Source organism: Phacochoerus africanus, chromosome 3 (genome assembly GCF_016906955.1).
Source record: "Phacochoerus africanus isolate WHEZ1 chromosome 3, ROS_Pafr_v1, whole genome shotgun sequence".
NCBI lineage: Eukaryota > Metazoa > Chordata > Mammalia > Artiodactyla > Suidae > Phacochoerus > Phacochoerus africanus.
The window spans coordinates 49,653,413-49,675,397 of record NC_062546.1 but is presented as its reverse complement, the minus strand read 5'-3'; the positions used below and the strand labels follow the sequence as shown (position 1 = coordinate 49,675,397).

The 21,985-nt window shown below is 49.6% G+C and overlaps 1 protein-coding gene across 2 annotated transcripts in view; it reads right to left on the bottom strand.

The window, feature by feature from the left end:
- Positions 1 to 20,481, bottom strand: part of RASSF2 (Ras association domain family member 2) — a 42,975-nt gene extending 22,494 nt beyond the window's left edge. The window contains exon 1 of one of the 2 annotated variants that reach the window (XM_047771725.1): positions 20,201 to 20,481. The gene's annotated coding sequence lies outside the window, so the exon portion shown is untranslated. Of the gene's footprint in view, positions 1 to 19,235; positions 19,311 to 20,200 lie in introns of those variants that run through there. The other variant, XM_047771726.1, reaches the window with a different exon arrangement.
- Between the last annotated feature and the right edge of the window lie 1,504 nt (positions 20,482 to 21,985).

Here is a 21,985-nt window from a genome sequence, read left to right as displayed (position 1 = left end):
TGTACACAGGACATTATCACCACCTTGTTGATCACTACACTTCAATAAAACTTTTAAAAATGAAAAAAAAATAAAAACATTAAAGTAGAACTACCAATGATCCAGCAATTTCTCTTCTGGGTACATACCCAAAAGAGTTAAAAGTAGGATGCTGAAGAGATAGTCACACACCCATGTTCTTCACAGCATTAATCACAATAGCCCAAAGGTGAAAGCCACTCAAGTATCAATCAATGGATGAATGGATTAACAATGTAGAGCACATATCTTCTTAAGTGACAATTACCCATGACTAGTGAATACCCATTTTTCTAAAGCATCTCTTCTATGCATGTGTAAATTTACTCATTCATTTATCGTGTGCCTAAGGTATAGCAAAGCTTTGCGTTTACAGATAGTAATTCACCAGCAGGTAAACTGGCACAGCCCTGCCTTCAAAGGTACATGGTCTAGGAGGAGGCAGATATGCGAGGAAAGACAATTCTACCAAGGCGGGCAGGTGCCACAGAGACACACAGGAAGGGCTCCTAATCCGGACCTGGGCGGGTCCCAGGGGCTTTCTGGAGGAAGTGAACTCTAAACCCAGAGCTCAGTGATGAGATGGAGCTGGCAGAGGTGATGAGCAGTGTGGTCCGGGCTGAAGGAGCATGCGCCCAGGAGTTTAGCAACATTGGGTGGTGCCCATGATGTGTGCTTTTGAACTTGGAGGTGCAGTGGGGGCTGTGGTAGGCTGAATGACGGCCCCCAAAGATATCCAGGTCCTAATCCCTGGAACCTGTCAATGTTACCTTCTATAGTGACAGGGACTTTGCAAATGTGATTAAGGATCTTGAAATGGGAAGACTAGCCTAGATTCCCTAATGGATCCTAGTGTAATCACAAGTGTCCTTATAAAAGAGGCAGGGAAGCTTCTGTTCCCGACAATCTCAGCAGAGAAGATATCTGAAGATGCTACGCTATGGATGAAAGATGGAGAAAGGGACCCTGAGCCAAGGAACACAGGAAAGGCAAGCAGAAGAAATCCTCCCCCGCCACAGCCTCTGGAGGGAGCGCAGCCCTGCTGGCCCTTTGGTTTTGGTCCACTGAGGCCAATGTCGGACTTCTGGCCTCCAGAATGTACGAGGGTAAAGTTGCGTTGTTTTATTTTTATTTTATTTTATGGGCCATACTTGTGGCATGTAGAAGTTCCTGGGCTAGGGGTTGAATTGGAGCTGCAGCTGCCAGCCTGCACCACAGACACAGCAATTCAGGATCCATGTACCCGTGACTTTGCACCTGTGGCAAACCCTCTGAGCAAGATCAGGAATCGAACCCGCATCTTCATGGATACTAGTTGGATTCTTAACCCACTGAGCCACAACAGAAAATCCTAAATTTGTTTGTTTGTTTGTTTTTAGGTCTGCACCTGTGGCACATGGAAGTTCCCAGGCTAGGGATCAAATCGGAGCTGTAGCTGCCAGTCTGTGCCGCAGCCACAGCAATGCCAGATCCAAGCCTCTTCTGTAACCTATACCACAGCTCATGGCAACGCCAGCTCCTTTAACTCACTGAGTGAGGCCAGGGATCAAACCTGTGTCCTCACGGATACTAGTCAGGTTTGTTTCCCCTGAGCCAGGACAGGAACTCCCCACATTTGTGTTTCTTTAAACCACCAAGCCTATGATCATTTTTTACAGTGGCAAAAGGAAAATAAAGGGAGTTGTGAAGGAAGGGTGTGATCTGACTTAAATTTTGGATTACCCCACTTTACTCTCTACTTTGAGAAAGGATCGGCGAAGAAAACTGAGGCAGGGGACCAAGTGAGGCCAACCCAGGGAAGCAGGCAATGGAGATGGAGTGAAGTCATGATCCATCAATAAAAAGATTTGGACGGGACCAGATTTGACATGAGGTTAAAGGCAGAATCCAGCAGGATGCTGGGCTGCCAGTGAGGACAGCAACATAGGTGGCAGAGCCACATTCACAAGCACTGATGTGAGGAACACAGGCTGAGTTTGAGGTGGCCCATGGAACCCTGCGATGCAGATGGCAAGAAGCACAGCCAGGACTATAGCCCAGGAGAGTGACAGCATGGAGTTCCTGAGGTTGTGGGGGGAGGGGTCCTGGCTCGATGGAGGGAGAGGAGGTCAGGAAAGTGTTGAGGTCACCAGGGAGAAAACAGGGAGGTTTGAGGGGCAGGGCCAAAGGCAGAAATCCTTAGGGATGGAAAGAGAAAAAAAAGTCCCTAGAAGCAAAGGGGAAACAGGAAACCCAGCATCCTGGAAGCCAAGAGAACTTGGCCTTGAGCAGCAGGTCATGGTCAGCAGAGCCAGGAGCTGGTGGTAGGAGCCCAAGGAAGGGAAACCCAAAGCAGCCTTTGATTTACTACACAAGTCATAGGGGACCCCAGCCAGCGCCAACTCCAAAGCTTGGATGGAGTATAAATCAGTAAGTGATGCCAGGCCAACAACAGACCTGATCCGAAACATTCGAGTCTTTCTCCAGTCACCAAAAATCTCTAGTCTCACTCTGATTACTGCTTCTCTTCCTTCCTTTCTCAGTTTTTCTTCTGCAATGTCTCTAGCGCTTCTCTCTAGAGCTCTATGTACATACGTATGATATGCTTGCAGTTTTCTTCCAAGTCTCATATAATTTTTACTCACAAGCTCCACCTCCTTACTGTCCTCAGAATTCTCCTGTTAATCTTCTAACCCACTGTTTGGATTTTCTGTAGGACTCTCTTTCCTTCATTACCTCCATCATAACCTACATTTGGTAATTTTGTTTTGGATCTGAAAGCAATTCCTTTTTGATAGCACATCCTCTTAATTAAATTTACTGAAAATACCAATTCCAGAAGTTAAGTCTTCTTTACAATTTCTAAAATAATTCAATACTTGAGGAAAACAGGCAGACCAATGAAACTATCCCGTACAGAAACGGACCCAAATATATTTGGGAACTGAGAATGTGGACTGCCTTTCTAAACAGCAGGGAAACAAGAATAGAACAAAATGTTGCTGAATTGAATGGCCTTTGGAAAGGAGGAGATGGGGAAGCTAAATCCCTACCTTACTTCTTCCACCAAATGAATTTTTAATTAAATATTAAGAAAATAAAATGCTGGATTGGCAACAAGATTCTGCTGTATAGCTCAAGGAACTTTATCTAATCACTTGTGATGGAACATGATGGAGGATAATGTGAAAAAAAGAATGTATATATATATATATATTTGTGTGTGTGTGTGTGTATATATATATATATATATATATATATAGAACTGGGTTACTTTGTTATACAGCAGAAATTGACAGACCCAGAAATTGACAGACCATCATAAATCAACTCTAATTTTAAAAAAGAAAATAAAGTGCTAGAAGGAAATGTAAGATATATATACGTTAGACCCCAAATCCAGACAGTATGATAAAAAATTGGATACCAATCTGCAAAATTTTTAAGCTTCTGTTTAGAAAAAAAATTTACCCTAAGTTGAAAGGCAATTGACAAATTAGGGGGATTTACAATACATATGATGAAAGCATAATGTCCTTAATATGCAAAAGTCTTTAATAATTCAGTAAGAAAAGGACTACACTCAATAGAAAATGGTGCAGAGCATATGAACAAAGTTTATAGAAAAATAAATACAAAGAGTCGATAAAACTATGAAAAGATTTTCAACCTCCCTCATCACTATTTTTAATTACCATATTGATAAAAATCAGCAGGTAGTCTGATGGCCCAAATGTGAGAATTTCTCTAGAGCTTGGTCACTCTCTACCTATTGGGTGATTTCACCAAGACCATGGCTATAAATCAGACCTAAAGGCTCGTGTGACCCAATCTGTCTCCAGCTTGACGTCTCCCCCCTTTTTTCCTTACTTTTACATTCCTTGGGTTAGGAATGTTAGGAAAATACATAGCCTATCACATTGTTGACCTGAAATTACAGATAATCGATTCTAGGACCCAACTCCTCCTTTGCCTATCTCAGGGACAAATCTGCTCTGGTCTTCGTAAACTCTCCAACCATCACCACAAATCACCGGCTACCTCCAGCCAGCTGGAGAGGGGGAAAAAAAAAAAAAAAAGGCCAGCTAAATTTACATACATGTTAAGGTAAACACAGTAGCAGAGCAAACAAAAGGCCGGAAACTTAGAGTTCGGTCTAATATTCCTTAAACAGAGTATTGTTCCTCACACGAGGAAGGGTAAGAGGAAGACGGCGGATGGGGCTGGAATGTGGATTCAATTGGACACTTCCGCCAAGGGCGCCTGCCAATATCTACAGTCTTGAAGTGAGGGATTGGCTCAGCCAGCCGTTGCCGTTCTCTCGTCTGCTCTGTTACTACAATAATTTATGAAGCCCTCCTGGACTCCAACCTGCCTTGTAAAGATCCTTTCCAAGCATCGCATCCACACAGCTTTGACAGAACTGATCTTCACTGCCTCTTAGAGGAGGAGAAAGCAGGATGAGGAAGAGGGCGGGGCTTCCCGCACGTGCCAGCCTCCGGGGCACAGGACCGAAACAGCTCATCGCTTCCCACCCGGGAAAAAGGAGGTGAGGGGAAGAACAGGGCAGGAATGAAAGGGCAGATTTGACACAAATAATTTTTTTTTTGGTCTTTTTGCCATTTCTCGGGCCACTCCCGCGGCATATGGAAGTTCCCAGGCTATGTGTCTAATCGGAACTGTAGCCACCAGCCTATGCCAGAGCCACAGCAACGCGGGATCCGAGCCGCGTCTGCGACCCACGCCACAGCTCACGGCAACGCGGGATCCTTAACCCACTGAGCAAGGGCAGGGACCGAACCTGCAACCTCATGGTTCCTAGTCGGATTCGCTAACCACTGCGCCACCACGGGAACTCCGACAGAAATAATTTTTGACGTGGAGCAGCTCTTCAGAAATCTAAAACGTTTTTAAGTTTACAGAACACCTCTGTGAACATGGCCACTTTTCTCAGGAATTCTAAATCCATACAACTTCTCTTCAGAAAAACTTGAAAAGATAAAACGTATACTGAATGGTAACTAACTACAAAGCATGTCTGCTAAAATGTCTGGAGATGTGAAGACTGTTGGGCTTGCTGAGTGGGGCCCTGAGACTCTTGGCACCTAAGTCATGCTGTAGACCAGCTGAAACCACCAACTTCACACCCTGGGAGAATGTTCTGGGTTCTCCTCAGCTCCATTAAATGCCTGGGTGATGCCATGCAGCTTATCAGTGGAACCCAGATGCCCCCTATGAAGAGCCCTCCATTACTTCCTGCCTGTTCCCAAGACAACACGAGGCTACAGGCTTCCTTAAGATCCAAGAGAATGTCTTGACAAAGGGAAGGTTCCCAAGCCACCGAAGATGATGACAACCCAGCTACAAAGAACCTCCTGGGCCTGCTTCCCCTGCTCTGAGTGTGCCCACGCTCCTTCTCAGACCTAAGCAAACTCACATGTTCCCTAGACCCTGTCCCAAAACTGAGCCCCCTACACCTGTCCCCACTGTCCCTGGGCACAGGCACTCACACCTCAGCCTACCCTTCATCAAAACACTTACCAGCACACAGAAACCATCCACTTGGGATTTCTTTCCCCTGATGGGACCCTCGGCTCCCAGGCTGTGCCTCTGTCCCGCCGATATTCCCATTCTTATTATTAATTCTTCAAGGGAGACAGTAGAATCAGTAGTCAGCCCAAGGAAAGCTAACCTGCTGCCTTAGGTCAGGGGAGTCCTGAGGCAGAGGTCAAAACTGGGGATTCTGGAGTTCCCACTGTGGCTCAGCAGTAATGAACCTGACTAGTATCCATAAGGATTTGGGTTTAATCCCTGGCCCCACTCATTGGGTTAAGGATGCAGCGTTTGCAGACATGGCTTGGATCTGGTGCTGTGGCTGTGGTGTAGGCCAGCTATGGTGTAGGTGTAGCTCCGATTCAACCCCTAGCCTGGGAACTTCCACAGGCCGCAAAAAACAAAAAAATCTTGGAATTCTTGTGTATACGAGTTATTGAGGAAGTGTTTTCAGGGGAAACTTGTAAGTAAGGGGAGGAGGAGGGGCTGGAGAAGGAGCTGGGGAGTGACACGGGTTCAGCTGGAGCCCAGCCCCAGCCTGCTCCCACAGGAGCTTGAGGGTGTGAATAACTCCACTGGATTGTCCCACCCTGAGAAGAGCAAGCCAGACCTCTGCACCCTGGGCTAGGCAGCCATTGGCTGAGAGCCACCCTGGGAGAGGGGGTGAGTGCCCGGGCATTTCTCTGCAAGAGCAATTCTCAAGACCAGGGAGCAGGAGTTCCCGTGTGGCTCAGCAGTAACGAACCCGACTAGGATCCATGAGGAGGTGGGTTTGATCCCTGGCCCCGCTCAGTGGGTTAAGGATTTGGTGTTGCCTTGAGCTGTGATGCAGGTTCAGACACAGCTTGGATCCCGTATTGCTATGGCTCTGGTGTAGGTTGGCAGCTGCAGCTCCAATTCAACCCCTAGCCTGGGAACTTCCATATGTTGCACCCGCGGCCCAACAACAACAACAACAACAACAAAAAACACAAAACAAAACAGGGAGCAGCTAAGTGGGGACCTGAGACTCCTTGGCACCTAGTCATGCTGTAGACCAGCTAAGACCTGTCAGCAGTCCACACCCATAACATGCAACAGAGAAAGGGGATCTGGGTGGGTGATAGTATTGTCCATTACACCTGGCCCACATTAGGGCCTGAAGCAGCTCCTGGCTCTTCCCTCCTCTCAAGCTGGAGGGAACAGCTGCCCACACAGGATGGCCAGGCGAGGTGCATAGCTGAGCTGCAGGAGTGGGGACAGGCCTGCCCAAGCTCCAGACCAGTCAAAACCCTGCAGCTGCTACACAAAGGATCCTTTCCTCTTCCTTTTCACAGACTCCCCATTCACAGGTGTTTCCAGCCTCCCCAAGAATAAATAAGGGGGGGCCTTGAATGAACCAACCCTGCTTCCTGTGAGGGCAAACATTAAATCCTAAGGAAGCTTGAAGTGGAAAGGCAACCAAAGCTCTCTTCAAGGAGAGCAGAATCTCCTCTGTTGTTCTGAGCTCTTGGGCCCTCCAAACTCCTGTGCCCTCACTCCCTTACTGTCAAGGAACCCGGAAAACACATGGCAATTATTCATCTGGTCTCGAAACAGCCCTAGGAGCCGGCCAAGTCCTGCACAGTTTCTGTTCCAGCCTGGAGACTAAGGGTCTCTCATCTTACTGATCAACTGGAAAGTCCCCAGCAGGCAAATACAGAACAGAAAGGTGGGCAGCCCCTGGCAGGAAAGTCCAGAGTAAGATGAAGAACCTCCCCTGGTGGTTTCTGGGGTTTTGTTTCCTAAGCAGTCATCCTGATTGCATCACAGGAGCCAGGCCCCCACCCCAGCGCCCTGGGTAGGGTAGGGGTGGGGAACAGTCCCAGTCTCTAAGGAGGGACACCTAGGAGAGGGAGACAGGCTGGGAGGGGGCAGGGTTTATTGCACAAAGCATTCCAAGGGGTCAACCCCACAGAGCCCACCCTTGACCAGTGAGAGGGTCATGAACTTGACAAGGTCTCAGCTGAAACCAAGGTGGGAAGGAGGAATCGCTGACCTTGAGATGCATGATGTCTCAGAGGTTCTAATTAATTCTGGGTGCACGCTAGACACTCCTGGAGTGGGGGCGGGGGAGGGGGTTGATTTTAAATTCCTGATTTTGAGGCCGATTTCATCAGACCCTCTGGGAAGAGGTCCAGGAATGTTTAAAGGCTCCCCAAGTCATGCTGATGTACAGCCAGGACTGAGAAACACCATGAAATCTGATGGGGATAGAGGACACCCCCCAGTGTCTTCAACGCAGCCTTTCAACAGGGAAGGAACAGAATTTTCTACAAATAAATCAGTTGAGTCTTTCATAGGAAAGAGGGGGACAGGGTAGAGCATTCCAGAGGGTCAGTGTCTGCAGGCAGAACTAATGCGAGGGGTCCACAAACCAAGGGCATCACATCACAGAAGCAGGAAGCTAGCTGTTGGCCCCAGATGCAAAGAAAACACTAGCCGGAGGCTTGCAGCTTCCCCTTTTGGGGCCTCTCCCCAACTCTTCTCTGAACTCTGCCCGGCCCAGCCCTCTGGGGACAATCTGGGGAGCCCCAGGGTTAGAGAAGAAAGTTGTCTGACAGTGCTTCATGCTGCTTCAGTCTCCTAAGGGACCCTGCTGTGTAGCCAATCAGTGACAGAGAAGAGAGTTCTGACCCCCACGCCCTGCACTTCAGCCCCCTGGTACCAGGGCAGGAAGAAGTGTCAGTGGCAAACAGGAAACCCCAGCCCTACTGCGCCATGCAAGGAAGGAGATGAGCTGCAGCCTGGGGCCCTGCCGAGATCTAGAGATTACAGGAGATTCCACCTGAGCCCGACCTGGACGTGGGCAAAACTCTGGCTGCCTGGGAAGGAAACACCATACTTAGCTTTCCATCTGCTTGCTCTCTTCAGTTAAAGGCTCACTTACTAACCAAGCCCCGTGTTCCTCTTCCATCCCCTTCCCCACACTGGGGGGTGGGGGGCAGGGGCAGTCAGCCACCCACAGGGCTCTCCCAGTCACTCTGCTCAGCACCATAGAGAGAGTTAAGGTCAAGCATGCTGGGTTTATGGACTCCACTTCCTCAGCTTTACTGTGACTGTGAATACAAAGCATTGCCCCCTCCTCACCCCAAAAGGATGTTGGAAATTAAGGAAAAGGGAGGGAGAGGTATTTGGAAAGAGGTTGGCTTGTGCTCTCTGAGCGGGGATGGCACTTGAGGCAGGGAGGAAAGGGCTTACTTAGCTCAAGAGAACCTGTGGGTAACTAGTCCAAGGAGGCCCTGGTCACCTGTTTCCCCCACAAAGAGAGAACAGAACTATCACACTCTTATTATTATGTAAATAAGAAAAAACACATGTGAACCAAAGACAGCTATCAGAAATGTAAGCTTACTCTGGGCTAGCTATTACCTGCTTTGACCCATGGAATCCCCACAACAACCCCATGAAGAAAGAAAACTTAATATCCCCAATTGTAGATGAAGCGACCGAGGCACAGAGAAGTGAAGTAACTTGTCCAAAGACACACAGCCAGGAAGAGGCAGAGCTAGAGTTCAAACCCAGGACTGTCTGCTGCAAGCAGAACCCCCATTTAAGTTCCAGCTTCTCTTGAGATAAAGGTGAAGACTTTTCAGCTAAAAATCACTGAATGTGGCCACGTTCTAGAGAAGTGTGTATCAGAATCCCCCAGTGGTTCATTAAATACAGATTACTGATCCCCAACGCTCCTGGTTTCAGATTCAGCTCTTCTGGAATGGAGTCTGAGCATGTGCATTCCTAACAGGCTTCCAAGGGCTGCTGGTGCTGCTGACAAGACTCAAGAAGCTTCCTCTTATTGCTTAGAAGAACCCACAGGGAAGGCTTTATTTTCATCATTTTAAAGATGAGGAGGGATTTCATTGTGGCTCAGTGGTAATGAACCCAACTAGTATCCATGAGGACACGAGTTCCATCCCTGGCCTTGCTCAGTGGGTTAAGGATCTGGCTTTGCTGTGGCTGTGGTGTTTTTAGGCCAGCAGCTGCAGCTCCGATTCGACCCCTAGCCTGGGAATTTCCATATGCCTCAGATGTGACCCTAAAAAGACAAAAAATAAATAAGCAAATATATAAGAGGAAACTGAAGTTCCCATAGGTTAGGTAATTTGTCCCAGGTCACGGAGCTGACATGAAACCAGTGCTCCTCCTGTGATGCCCTGAATAAGTGCTGGACACAAGGGGCTCTGAGTAGGTCGTGCCAGTCACAGTGAGCCCTGGGGCCCTAAAGAAGGCAGGTGAGTCAGTGACAGGCCCAGCAGACAAGTTGCAGGAAAAGCAGACCCTGCAGGGGCCATGGATGGAGATTCCATCCAGGGATCCAGGTACTAGCAATGTCACAGAGCCATGAACCCCCAGACACATCTCACCATGTGGAAGCTACCCCTTCCACTCACAGGCCCGCCCCCCAAGACCGCCTGCCCCTCCTCCTCCTGGAAAAAGTCTGAGGGCCCAACTGACAACAGGTATGAGGCCCCTGCTGACAGGCAACCTCACTCCCATCCCAGAAGGCAGCCCCTTCCCGGCCCACCTGCCAGATGAGGGCCTGAGATGTAGCAGGTGGCCAGGCTGGGCTCCCTCCTGCCGGCAGCATGGTCTGCAAAGCCTCAGCTCCTTCCACTGCCAAATTGTGCTTTGGCCCTTCCTATTCAGGCCTTCTGGAAACAGTCTCAACTCCCCAGTGGGGCTGGGGAAGAGCTGAGGAAATGGTCCTGGGATTCCTGCCAGAAAGGCCTGCCTCCTACTCCCACGCCAGCAGCCAGGTGAGTAACCTGGAGAGTCCCAACAATCACCCAATGAAACAATCACCTCACAGGCCCAGCTGAGCAACTACTTGTTTATAGGAAGTCCCACCGACATCCACAAGCTTTTGACCTTCTGGATGGATATTTAGAAGGAAATCCAAAAGCTCTTAGCCTCACAGCAGATAAACAGGGATGTTGCAATAGGACAAATAAAGGAAGCAAAAACTCCAGAAAGAAAAGTCTGTGTGTGTGTGTGTGTGTGTGTGTGTGTGTGAGTGTGAGAGAGAAAGAGAGAGAATGTATGTAAGTGTATAGGTACAGATGTGGAAGAGAGTGTGTGTATAAATGGTACAACGTGAGTGTGAGGGAGAGGGTGTGTAAGTGTGCATATAAATGTGTGGGTGTGTGAGGGAATGTGTGGGGGAGAGAGGGAGTGTGTGTGCGTGCGTGCGTGCGTGCGTGTGTGTGTGTGTGTGTGTGTGTGTAGCACTTAGACGCCAGCTCATAGCATCCAAAGACCTAGAAAGCTAACCCTCCCATGTCCACAGGCCCCCAGGGAAGGGCTGGTCATTTCTGCCACCCCTAAAGCAGCAGCACCACCACCTTCAACCAGAGGGGCGCTGCCAAGATGTGCCCCCTCCCAGGATAAAAACTCAACAAAGTGCGACATTTAGTGCAACCGACTTGACATGAGGAAAGCGTGGAAAGTCAGTGCAGGCACATCAGACCAGGGAGACCACTTTGACCTGCATTTCTCACAACCAAGGGCTCTTTTACTGGTATTTAAAGCCCTACCTCCAGAAGGGCAAATTCAGCTTTCCTCCAGTGCAATAATTATGATATTTAAGTGGAGCCCCCTCCCACAGGGAGAGACCAAGGTCCTCATCACTCCTCGTGCTCCAAGCCCCCACTGGCCATCAGCTCCAGGGGACCCCTGGCTTGTTCAACGGGGCAGGTGATGAGGCCCCTCCAGTTCCCCATTTCCTCCAGCACAGGTTTCTCTCTGGCCTCACTTCCTGTTTACTGACGGCTCTTCTGAGCCTCATCTCTGACCTCATATCCCCTTCCTAAGGGAACCCCAACGGTTCTTCCCTTTTTTGGTGCTGGAGGCTGACCCTCGGAGCTTTGAATGCAGAGATCTTGGGGGTTCCCCTCCTTGCTACCCAGCGCAGGCAGCGCAAGAGCCAAAAGCGCTGGCCTCCTCCACCCCACAAGGCGGGCCAGCTCCTCCTTGGAAGGGTCCAGCGTGTGCTGGGGAAGCCCCTGCGGGCATCTGACAGCCACCCTGCTTTAACCTTGTTAACGCGCTGCAACGTGTGTGGGAAAATTCAGCCTCACACAGCAGATCTCAGACCCAGGAGAGCCAGCTCATCCAGGGGTTTCCAGAACATTTCCAGGAGGCTAAGAGGAAGTTTTCCACAAAACCACACTCACAGCCTCTTCTGTCTTGCCCTGCAACCTGCTACTAACCCTAAAGAAGAATCAGCACCATGAAAAACAGAACTCTCAAGATGGCCTTCAAAGGCCATTTCTGTAAAACCTTTTCACTTCCCTCACTGCCTGGGATGAAAAGAACAGCCTTCTACTGAGCAGACAGAAAACAGGCAGGGCCAGGTAAAGAAACTTCCAGAGGGCACTATGGGCCCATCTGTCCCTCCCAGACCTACATTATTTCACCAACTCCCTGGTGAGCCAGGCAGCCTCTTCTGGGGAGCTTGCTTAAATGACAAACTTCAAGGATTTCCCACAGAACGAGACATCCCAGATCAAAGCCACCGGGGCCACTCTCATGACCCCTAAATAAAGCCACACCAACTGGTACCCAACTGCTGGGTACCAAAGCTTCCTGACCTCCTCTCAGCTCAGACCAGACTGAAGCACACAAACATACTGCCTCCCTGCCCCCACCCCATGGCGCATATCCCCACTGATGCGCTTACTTTCACAAGAGAGCAATCCTTGTTCTAGATGTCTGTCTAATCCACTATCAGAGCCTATATGGAGCTTTGGGAAGAGGGCCGTAATTATCTGGGGCTACCACCCATCTCCCCAGAGTATTTAGGGTCTGGTGGACTCTGCCAACCAAAGTCCTCCCTGCATGCCAGCCAGGCTGACCCCGCCTGTCAACAATACCCACAGCTGCCATGGTGGCTGTTTAGCAGGTTGAATTGAGCCACAGGGTCTGGAATATGGAAAGGATGCTCAAAATAGAAAGGTTGAGGCTCTTGTTCTCAATCTTTAAGGAAGAGGGTCTCGACAACCCAACATCCACCTGATTTGCACCTCACACACCGCAGAACAGAAGTCAGGTTTGAGGCACAGTGAACCCCAAGTGCACCTTCTCAATCCCAACACCACATACAGAAATTCCTGGATAAGATGATTCAGGGTGGGAGTTCCCATTGTGGGTCAGTGTGTAAAGAACCCAACATAGCGTCCGTGAGAATGCAGGTTTGATCCCTGACCTCTATCAGTGGGTTGAGGATCCAGCACTGGTGCAAGTTGAGGTGTAGGTCCCAGATGTGGCTCAGATCCAGTGTTGCTGTGTCTGTGGGGTAAGCTGGCAGCTGCAGCTCCAATTCAATCCCTAGCCTGGGAACTTCCATATGCCGCAGGAGCGGCCTTAAAAATAAAAGATTCAGCCAGGGACCTAAGGCCCAGCTGCCGGCAACCAGCAAGCCCCAGATATGATCAGTTCTGAAGCCCACTGACCATCTACCTTTGTCCTGCCAGGCCGAAATGGAGGTCAGATGCTGACCCCTGCCTCAGGTGATGGCAGAGGACACAGCAAGAATGGCCAGGACCTCATGGCCCAGCTTGAAATGAAAATACCAGAGACTAAATGCCACAACTCTCTCCCAGGGTTTTCTTGTTCCTTTCGTTTTTCTTATACAAATAAAAGACTTTTTTAATTTAAAAATACAGATAAGCAAAAAGATTGAGATCCACTAAAGGACAATTATTGCACATTTCTATAAGCAACCTAGAATGGGCAAATTCATAAAGGCAATAAGCATAACGGAGATTACCAGGGGCTGGGGGAGGGGGAAACATGAGGAGTTAGTGTTTAATGGGTACAGAGTCTCCTTTTGGGATGATGGAAAAGTTCTAGAAATGAATAGTGGTAATGGTCATACAATACTGTGAATGCACTGAAAGCCACGGCTATGGTTTGAATGTGTGTGTTGTCCCTACATTTATATGCTGAAATCCTATGATGACATTAGGAGGTGAGGCCTTTGGGAGGTGATTAGGTCATGAAGGTGGAGCCATGAACGGGATGAAAGGCGACCCCACAGACCTTCCAAACCCCTTAGGTTATGTAAGGATATAATGAGACGTCTGCAGTCTGGAAGAGGACTGACCATGCTGACACCCTGACATTAGACTTCCAGCCTTCAGAACTGTGAAAAATAAATTTCTGTTGTCTGTAAGTCACTCAGTCTGTTGCATTTGTTATAATATGGCTTAAACAGACTGTGACAGCACTGAATTGTACACTTAAAAGTGCTTAAAAGGGGAGTTCCCATTGTGGCTCAGCGGAAACAAACTGGATTGGAACCATGAAGATGCAGGTTCGATCCCTGGCCTCGCCCAGTGGGTTAAGGATTCAGTGTTGCCATGAGCTGTGGTGTAGGCTGCAGGCTCAGCTTGGATGTAGAGTTGCTGTGTAGGCCAGCAGCTGTAGCTCCAATTCGACCCTTCACCTGGGAACTTCCATATGCTGCAGGTGTGGCCCTAAAAAGGAAAAAAAAGGGGGGGGGGGGGTAAAAAAAGAAATTATTTGTCTATAATTTACCAGAATAAAAAATTGAAAATATTTAATATGAAAAATTTTAAGATCAAATCTTCTAAAACTTCACCACCCAGAGACAATCGCTATTACTATTTTGCCATACACCCTTCCAGAGGTAAATATAAACGGACGATCTATTTTACAAAAATAGCACATTGTTTGGTGACTTCCTTTTTAGGAATCTATCATTTTCCCATGTTAACAGACACACAATAGCCTACCTTTTTTTGTAGTCACGTGGTATTTTACCATATAGGTAAACCATGACAAACAAGGTCACTACTGCTAGGCATTTAGTTTCCATTTTTGCTCTTGTTATTATTATAAGCAACGCTGCACAGGTCACCCTTCATGCACATATTTTTCTGATTATAGCTTTAGGATATAATATCTTATATTATATCTAATTATATCTTTAGGATAAGGTATCCTATGGATGAAATTGCTGAGTCAGGAACTCCCTCAGGAGGATGGTTGATGAAGCATTCTGAGTAAAACTCGACCAAGAATGCCGAATTCTGTCAAACAGAAGTCTCTCTCAGGTGTTCCCGTTGTGGCGCAGGGGAAACAAATCTGACTGGATTCCGTGAGGATGCGGGTTCAATCCCTGGCCCCGCTCAGTGGGCCGGGGATCCAGTGTTGCCCTGAGCTGTGCTGTAGGCTGGAAGCAGTAGCTCTGTTTCGACCCAGAGCCTGGGAACTTCCATATACAGTAGGTACAGCCCTAAAAGGCATAAAAAAAAAAAAAAAGAAGAAGAAGAAGAAGAAGACAAACTCTCTTCACATGGACTTTTCTTCGAATCCACTTGGGCATCTATAACACTGCATAGTGGTTCAAGGAAAGTGGGGAGTATCCTTTCCATTGGAAACCAGATCCTCTATCCCACTCTCCAGGCCTCCTCTGGTGACACATCCTGCCTAGGTCACTAAGTGAGCCTGTTACACAACGAAGGCAGAACTTTACTGGGATAATTCTCCTGAAATCCCTTGTGCCAGCAGGAAAGACTATAGCAAAACTCTAGGATGGCCCAGTGCTGGGTGCCACATGGTAGGCAACCTAAGTATAGACACATGAAAGGTTTTCTTTGGTTAAAGGTTTTCTTGGTATGGACAGAATAAGAATACAGTGAACTCTCCCTAATGAGACCAAGGGCTTGAAGGGACTTATGGAATCACTTAATCCCTGGCCTTGGAGATGGGGAAACCAAGGCCCTCAAAGACCCAGGGCATAAATACATTACTCAAATGAACCCCAAAGTGTCTCATACACAGTGATTCAGCCAGCTTAGGGCAGAGCTGAACATACCCCAAATTTTGACACCTGGTACAATCTTTATCCTCCTCATCCTGTGTACAAAATCAGAAATTAAGATCACCCGTCACATCCCAGCTCAGTCATGGTCAGGTGTGCGCCCCTCATGTCTTTCTCTCCTAAGCATTATACTTCATGTTCCACACAATACCCACTCCCAGACCCATCAGAGCTCTCTGTGCTATTCAATGAGCCTGAATGCTTGCTGTGCACCAGGCCCCTGGGCGCCTGAGCACACACTGCAGCAAAATAGTTATCACTGCCATCAGAGTTGGGGAAACTGTGACTCAGAGACTTTAAGTGACTTTTTAACCACAGACTAAAGCCCTGGGTTGATTTCCCCCCAGAAGCTGACTGTGAAACAAGAATTCAAGTACAAGGGGAAGGAGAGTGAGAAAGTAAAACAGGGAAGGGAAGGCAGCCAATGAAGGGAAACAGTTACTACTGTGTGCAACTGGGATTTGGCCCTACTAGGCAACTCTGAAAAGACAGCATCGAACATGCCCCAAAGTTATCCCAAAACAGAGGTGAGGGAGCTGCTGTAGTTTTACACTTTCTCCCATCAGTCATTGGTTGAGGTAAAGGGAACATGGGGAGAAGGATGCTGACAGCATCTATTCCATTGCTGAATACCATGAAGCTAGAAAATCTGCATGCCATCCAAACTCCAAATCCAATACTTCATTTAAAAAAAATGCTCTTATAGAAAAGAGCAGTTAATCAAACTAACACTATGGGTAAAGTGCCATGCTGGTAAAAGCAAACCTATTTGCCAAATCACTTTGGGTTAACGCGTCCAAGGAAATACAAGGTATCTTTTTGCTAACTTTTGTCCATAGAAGGAATAGGAAAAGCCATTCTAAGTCATTGCTGATCCCACCAGAATTAAACAAATGCCCTTCCCCCCCCCATTTTTTATTTTTAGGGCCACACTCTTGGCACATGGAGGTTCCCAGGCCAAGGGTCGAATCTGAGCTGCCACTGTCCTCATAAACCACAGCCAAGGCAACGCAGGATCCAAGCCACGTCTGTGACTAAACCACAGCTCACGGCAACACCAGATCCTTAACCTACTGAGACGGGCCAGGGGTGGAACCCACGTCCCCATGGATTCTAGTTGTGTTCATTACCACTGAGCCATGACAAGAACTCCCCTACCTGCTTCTTTGGTGAGAGGCTGCCTTCTCTGGTTCAGTCACAGCTGTCTTGGGCAGGAGGTCCACAGCCTCAAGCTGTCATTGGCAAGCAGCTGCATCGACTTGTGATTACAGGCTCCAAAGTCCATCATCCCAGGTATGATTAAAAATGACACCCCCCCCCCATGGAGTTCCCGTCGTGGCTCAGTGGTTAACGAATCTGACTAGGAACCATGAGGTTGTGGGTTTGATCCCTAGCCTTGCTCAGTGGGTTAACGATCCAGCATTGCTGTGAGCCATGGTGTAGGTTGCAGACGCGGTTCGGATCCCGAGCTGCTGTGGCTCTAGCATAGGCCAGTGGCTACAGCTCCAATTTGACCCCTAGCCTGGGAACAGCCCAAGAAATGGCAAAAATAAAAATAAAAATAAAAATGACCCCCTGGCCACCTAGCCAATCAAGTCTGGAGGATGTTCCTGTTCCTTTGTGCCCTGTTTCTCCTCTGCCTCCCGACCTCCGCCTTCCCTACCACATCCCCCGTGGGAACCCTCAAACAGCCAAATAAATGAAACCAGTAATCATGGGCCTGTGGTAGCTTCACCCAGCCTAAGGACTCATTTAAAATTCTTCGGGAGAGGCAGGGAGGTGTTTAAATAGCCCAGTGTGTCACTGGGGTAAATAACTGGACCATATTCTGAAGAGTGGTGGGAAGGGCGGGGAGATACAGGAGGGGATCCCTGTCCTGGTTTTATAAACCCAGCTGGAGCAGCTGTCCACAACTATGGCTTGAAGACAGAGACTGGATGTCACGTTCCACTCCAAGGATACTGCTGAGACCTGCCCAGTTTCTTAGTCTGGGCAGAGGAGAAGAAATGCAGATAAATCCTGAAACTGTTCTTGGGATCATCCAGTTTCCTAGGCTCTCTGAGGGATTCTCTCACAATCTGGTCCCATCTCCTCACCCCACCTCCCAGTGAGAACACTTCCTGTCAAAAGCATCCTAGAGAGGACTGAAGGAAATAATTAGGCCCAGGTCCTTTTGTGCTTTGGTGACAGGACCCCTTTCTGGCAAGTCTAGCCCTTGGCACTCCTGCAGAGGCGCCAGGATACTTGGTCCTGGGCACCTCTCCAACCACCTCTCTTGGCCATTCCTAAGCATCTCACGCATGGAAGGCAGACAAGAAGGTTGGCTCTGGAGCACCAGGAAATAGACCAAGAAACCAAAGCAAAACCCAGGGACCGATCAGTTCCAGGTAGGCCAGGATACAAGAGCAAGGAGGAGAAATGAGGGATTGAAAGCAAGGTGTAGGGTTGTCTACCACCTGGGACCAACCCCTAAGATAACACAACCTGGAGAGAGGACCTGAAGCCTAAAACAGAGAAGCCATGGGGAGATGTAGAGAAGTGGACTCTGGGGCAGAATGAGACCACCCGCAGGAAGATGGGGATGCTGCCAGCTGGAAGAACAGCACCAGGTAAAAACGGCTCAGGCCCTGGCCCACTCAGCCAGGTGTACTCCCTGAAAGAGGGTATGACTAGGGACCCCGATCCTCCTCTTAGCCAGGCCACCCAAAGGCATCCCTCATCATTCTAACCAGATTTCACAAGCATAAAAATGAATAAAAATAAGGACAGAGGAACGTGGAAAATGCCTAGGCTGCTCTCCAAATATCCTATCTCCTAAATATTCCACATCTGCTCTTACACTGGTTTTTGGGGTTTTTTTGTTTGTTTGTGGGGTTTTTTTTTGTTTTTTTTTTTTTTGCTTTTTAGGGTCACACTTGAGACACATGGAAGTTCCCAGGCTAGGGGTCAAATCAGAGCTGCAGCTGCCAGCCTACACCACAGTCACAGCCACAGCAACACCGGATCCAAGCCATATCTGCAACCTACACTACAGCTAGCAGCAATGCTGGATCCTTAACCCACTGAGAAAGGCCAGGGATGGAACCCACATCCTCATGGATACTAGTCAGATTCGTTTCCACTGAGCCACAGTGAGAACTCTGCTCTTCCATCTTCTGAAGGAGGAGCAAGACTCACCTTTCAGCCTACTCTGCACAGGGAATCATGAACTGAACCAGCACAGGCTCCCATTTGCCTGAGCAGATTGCATGCTCTTTCCATCTCCTTTTATCCAGGGCAAAAACTAGCTTCTTTCAAGCTACCCTACCTCTCCAAGCTCAGCCATCATTTGAGACCCTCTTCTACAACCCCCCACTCCCACCCCACTGAACTGTCACAGCTGCCAGGCATCAGGCTGGCCTATTCAAATGAGAAAGCACAGCTGGTGCCCACAGTCATGGCCCCACTCCAGGGTCTCTTGATTCCAAACCGGCACCTCTCAGACTGACACTGCATTTGGACACAAGTTTTTGCTTTTGTTTTTTTTTTAAAGGGCTCTCCTCAAAGGACACAATATAGCTTAGCTATGATAATTCCTCAGAAGACCTGCAGAAAAAGTTCCAAGTAAAGTAAATGTGAATTTAGGAGTAAAATAAATCCAACCCTGGATTCCTCAATCAGCTGTTGTGGAAAAAAGGCCCAGGGCTCTGTCCCACAGCTGTTTAAAAGAATCATTGTTTCTAATTCTTTCCTCCCATTGTACTAAGATCAACTGTGACAGGAATTGTTATTTGTCAGTTCATTGGCTCATTCATTCATTCATTACATGTAAAGTACTTACTATACACCTATCCAGCTGTAGAAACGGCCTCTGTTCTCTGGGAGTATAAGTTCTAGGGACCCAGATTCCGCACACCTGAGAACAAAGTGCATTGCAGCGTTCAGAAGCCTGGCGCTCAGCTCCTGCCACCAAGGTGCAAAGGTGCGGTGAACAACCCAGGGCCCACAAAGAGCCCCAGGAAGATTGAACCAACCCTCTGTCTCCCCGGTCAGACCACCGCGCCTCTCTGCTGTCCCCAGGGCTCTGCCAGCTTAGGAGTTGAGTACAACGCAGGCGCTCAAAATGCAGAAGTGGCCCGGTCGGCCCAAAGCAACTGCCTCTCGGGTGAGAGAAGACGCAGAGGTTCCCAACGACCTCGGATATCAACTCTGGAGGCGGCCCGGGAGCCGGCAAAGAGGAAGTGCCACGAGGACCCAGGACCCCCAGGCGTCCAGCGCCCTGCTCTAGGCTGGAACCCTCCAGCGAAACGTGCCTTGAACGGGTTAGAAGGAGACAAGATTGGGGTCGGACACCCTCCAGGGCTGTCGGGGCCTGCCATCCTGGCACCTGCCACCCGGCACCTTTTCTCCAGGGTTTCCTAGGGACCTCGGGGATGGGGCGGGAGTGCTTTCCTGCCATCGCCCTTGGCCCGGAGAGAAGGATGGACCCCCAAAGGTCGGAGGGGGAGGCGAGCCCGGAGCCACAACTTTCTCGGGCGAAAGGAGGGCGGGCTGGTGCTCCGCGCCCTCGCTGCCCCTGGGGAGTCCGCACGCCCGGGAACCCCCAGCCTCTGGTGAAGGAGGGAGGAGAATAGTGGCAGACCAGGACTGAGGGGCTGACTTGGACGGGACAGGGGACACCGCGAGAAAACTTTCGGCGAGGCGGAAGAGGGACAGAGGAGAGAGGGCCGCCCAGTGCACCACACCTCGCGCCCCGCAACTCGCCCCCGGAGCCTCGCTCCCCGCGCCCAGCGCCCGGAGCCTTGCCTGCGTCCCGAGCCGGCTGCATCTCGCGCGCGCTGCGGGGACCGTGGAGTTGGAAAGTGGGAGTGCTTCGGCCGGGTTTGGGGGGCTGCTCGGCCAGCGGTCGGCGAGCCCGGCTCACTTCCAGCCGGGCTGAGAGAGCTGCAGCCGCGCAACTGGGGGTCGGGCGCCCCGCCCCCTTAGCACCACCCCCCCAGCCCCTCCTCGCTCGCCCGCCCCTCTGCCTTTATCTGCCCCTTTCGGGTCAGACCACCCTCCCTCCCCGCCTTTCTCTAGCTCTTCTCTACCCCCACCCCACAGCCCTCGCCTTTCTTCTTCCCCCTCCACTCCCGCCCGCCCTCCCCCCTGGGGGGGCGGGGCTTCTCCCCTCCCTCCCAGACAAAGCTGTGGCTGCGCGTCCCCTCCTTCCCCGCCCGCGAGTCGGGGCTCCGGCTGCCAGCGCCTCTTCCGGCTTTGGGTGGCGGGTTAGAAGTGAGGGGGTGGGGAAGATGAGCTAGCTCACCTCTCCCCATTCTCCGCGGCCCCTCTCCGAAAGGGACGAGGTCTTGGCCCGAGCCCCTCGGCTCGCGCCGGGCGGTGACAGCCACTTCCAGAGTGCAGTCACGCTGCCCTGAGAAGGCCACTCGAGCGTCGTGGATTCTTCAAGCGGAGGATGTGGGGGTTTTTTTCCCTAACACCTGCTGTTCCAAAAAGGGTTTGAGCTGAGCAAGGCGGAGGAAGTGGGTTTTTTTCTAACACCTGCTTATTCCAAAAAGGGTTTAAGCTGAGCAAGGCCCCTTTGACTTCGCAGGGTGGCAGACGTGACAGCAATGTGAAGGAGGGCAAGTTTCTTTGTCCTCTTCTCACCTCCCCCTCTTAGCCATCCCTAGACCTCCAGGGGCTCTAAGTGCACAGGAAGCCCTGGAGCACCCTAAATGCGGGGAGCCTTAGCTGTTCCCCTGCTCTGATCGCAATTCCCACTCCCCGCCCCCCAACACACACACTCCAGCCCTCCAGAGTTGGTCCCCAGGCTTTTTGGGGTGGATGGGGGACTAAGGGTTAATGGGTAGACAACCCTCAGGGTACAGCTGGGTCAGCTCATCCCTCCTGGAAGCCAAACGTTCTTTATAAATTCATTGTTTGGATTTTGGAATGTGTCTCCCTTAGAAACAATGTTGTAAATGGTGATGTGCTTCCCAGGCCGGCCACAAAAGTCTTTTGAACCCGAAATGCAGCTGAAGATTTGTGCTGAAAACTGTGTCAGCCATCCTGGAACAAGGAGACCACTGATCAGTCTTTTCTAAGAAAAAAAAAAAAATCTTTTTTTTTTCTTTCTTGAGCTATATAAACATGAAGTTCAATCATTAATTTCCACTTTCCCACCCCACACTTTGGAATTACTACTCTGTATTAATTAAGCTTCTTTGCTTTGAAGGTAATAGGAACACTCTAAGGGGAATGTATTATGAGGACATGAGAATTTCGCTATAACTTCAGGGTCAGAACTGCAGGGAGAGCTCGGTAAGAGGCAAATCCAGAAACTGGGGGACTTCCAATAACCCAGAAAGCTGAGAATCCAACTCTTCTCTTTTATCATAGATTGACCTTCCCTGCACCCCAGACAAATGACAAAGGGTGGCCATCACTTCATCATTGGGGCTTAGAAATTAAGAAATTTCTTCTTGTTGAAGAAAGCAAACTCGTGGAAGTAGAATCTCTTAGTCTCTACTCTAGTCTCCCAGGAAAGCAGCTCATTGGCTCATGTTGGGTCAGGTGACCATCCTATGACCAAACAGCTGGGGCCATAGG